The following is a 3,044-nucleotide window of genomic DNA, read 5'->3' on the forward strand; positions in this document are numbered from 1 at the left end:
CTCTTTAATTTACCAAGCGAGGAGTGAGACAGGTAGGGGAAAGATCGTGAGGGGTGATAGTAAAGAGCGGAGACTAGCGCCACACTCCCTCTGGCGAATTACTGCTCAGCACTTGACAGCTTTCACGTAGAGTGGAACTGCTTTAACTTTTCAAGCTAAATATCGAGGCAGCTACAAATCTTTCGGAGACTGACTATCTTCGTTCAAGCGATTGGCATTCTCTTAGTAATGGTGCGAATGTAATGGGTGGTGGAATACAGTAGTCGATCGATTTTCCGGACCTGGAGGGGAACGAAAAATAGTCCTAATAAAAAAAAAAGCAGTCCGAAAAATCTATGAGTCATTACTCCTAAGGGACAACTCGCGGTTCCTCGGAAAAATCCGGAATATCCAGCAGGTCGGAATTCCTGGAGTCCGAAAAAACGGCCGGCTGCTGTACATAGTTAGTGTTGAATGGCATGTATATGGCATTTGAAAAGAAGTGTTCTCTTTTTTATATATAACGTCTTTATTTATGCTTTGTACAGGTTATAAACCTTGCGACAGATATGATTTCAGGGCACAAAAAAGACACGGGTAGACAAAAGGAGGATCCTCACATTGTCTGCCTGTGTCCTTTTTCGTGCTTTGGAACTACAAATATGGGACACCAACTAGCCCGAGCCCAAGCCCTTGCTCTTATTAGTTGCAAACGAGCTCGCCCTCCTGTAGAGCATTTCTCCAGCACGTTGTTATTGGTATCCAGAGCGCGTTTGTGCCAAGGGAGCGGCGCAGGAATCTGTTTCATTCAACCTCCCCCCTCTCTTCTTCCTCACTCCATCTCCCACCCCTACACCACCCACGCTATTCGTCAGTCCCCCTCTCCCGTCTTTGTCCCGGTCAAGAAAACAGTTTTATTGCGAAACTCAAAGATATAACCTAAGTAATAGAGAAAACACTTGAAGCAGTGGCGATACCCCACACCCTTTCCGGCGATCTTCTATGGCGTCCCAGTATCTTGTTTGTGCGATGGGCGTCCGCTGAGCAACGCCACCACCAAAAAACATGACCGAGCAATTTTAGTATTAGCTCCGTTTGATCGTATCACTTAAATGATAACGTGCAGTTAACACACGGATAACTATGTTTTTTTTTTTGTGCTGGCCTATATTACGTCAATACTGGCAATATTAATTCATCAAACATAGCAGTTGGGCCAGTTGGTGCATTATGATTGGAAAATAGAGCGCCACTTAGACAGCGACAGTAAAGAAGGACGACGGGACAAGCGCTCACTACAGGTGCTGCCTTGCAAACAGGTAACTTTTCCTGACTCCTTGGGAGTCCTAGCAGCGTGCGCTTCCACAAAAATTCCGTAGCTTCGGAAGCTTGCCGTCGGAGAGAATGCAAATACCTCTGTGCAGTCCAGTCCTGATGCTGAGCGTAGGTGATCACACGCAACCAGTCGTTGAACAGACGAACTTGGTGCCCAAGCTCTGACCGGAGGATTCTGATGAGGCGTTTCACATGACCGTGGGATGGCTTAACCACAGTACTTCAATGCTTTTCTGGTTATGAAACTCCCGGCCAAGTTCCGTACGGGGACGAAGGCTACCGCGAGGGGCGCCACCGCAGATCGGAGGGCATCGGGCAGCCGCCGCTGCTCTGTAGCCAAACCGGCAGGCAGGAACGCAGTAGCAGCATGCCCGTTCCCACCAAATTTTTTCGCCACTCACAAAATGACAAGTTCATTTGAGCGGCCCACGACACGTAAAGCGAAAGCGCACTGCTGATAAGGCGGCGAGCGTCAGTTTTATCTTACTCCGTGGTCCGTTCCCTGCCAAACGCGCTCTGACCACGCCCCCGGCGGCCCTTCGACCAACACCAGCGCCGCGGCGCGCCTCCCTGGGCAGCGTACGAAGCTCTCCCATAGCGTGACGGCGAAGTTTCATGACCAGAAAGGCATTGAAGGACTCTGGCTTAACGTAACCAAACAAGGCACATATCTCTGGCGGTACAAGTCCCTTGCGAAGGCAGAACGACAGATAGCGGGAACGGCAGGAGGAAACCGCTATGAGACTAACACATGAGCTGGTGGGAGAGACGATGCTGAACAAAACAGGGCCCATTGTAGAGGAAAGGAACTTCATTAAACAAAGCTGTTGGGCAAGTTGGTGCATTATGAGTGAAAAATAGAGCCCGACTTGGGCAACAACGGTTAAGAAGGACGACGGAATTTTTGTGGAAGCTACGGAAAGCGACAGAATTTTTGTGGAAACGCACGCTGCTAGGACTCCCAAGGAGCCAGGAAAAGTTACCTGTTTGCAAGGCAGCACCTGTAGTGAGCGCTTGTCCGGTCGTCCTTCTTTACTGTCGTTGTCCAAGTCGTGCTGTTTTTTTCAATCATAATGGCAATATTAACTCATCGAAGCGCGATATTTGAAAGTTCTGAACATTTCTTTCGGTTTATTTTGGTTGACAAGACGTGTTTCATGGCTTGAAATGGAGCTGAGGGAGATACTAAAGGCTAGTTCTTACAAATTAAACAAGGTTGCTTTTTGTCTTGATGTTCCCTTGAAGCATATTCCCTATGCGGCGCACAGCCGCAGCTGCTTGTTTGCAAAACCTAAAACTACGTTTTCAGTTCCAACCCGACAAACACGTGGATGTCCCAGAGTGAAGTCAGCTGTTACGAGCACTCTATTTTAATGCCGCCTGTTTACCGCTAGCGGCGCACTCACGTATTCCGACAATCTGTTGTACCAGGAAAAAAAAAAGCATTCCTCCGAACCCCGTCTGATTTGGGCCGCCGACTTCGCAGTGCACGTGCCGAATCGGAGCAGATTGACGTCAGGTGCAGCACCTACGCTATCAGCCAAATGAACAAATTGGGAAAATCTAATGTTATAGGGTGCTGCGGGGGAAATCCCTTTCAGCATACAAATTTTCAGATACGCGCCTATGATGGACACCTAAAGAAAGCTTATAGCGATTCATCTGCATATGGGTGACCTATTTGTGGTCATAGTGAGCTCCCGCTACTCTCTAGCATACTAGAAAAGAGG

The sequence above is a fragment of the Haemaphysalis longicornis genome, unplaced genomic scaffold (genome assembly GCF_048455015.1).
Source record: "Haemaphysalis longicornis isolate Haplotype H1 unplaced genomic scaffold, Haemaphysalis longicornis Haplotype H1 scaffold_9, whole genome shotgun sequence".
Lineage (NCBI taxonomy): Eukaryota > Metazoa > Arthropoda > Arachnida > Ixodida > Ixodidae > Haemaphysalis > Haemaphysalis longicornis.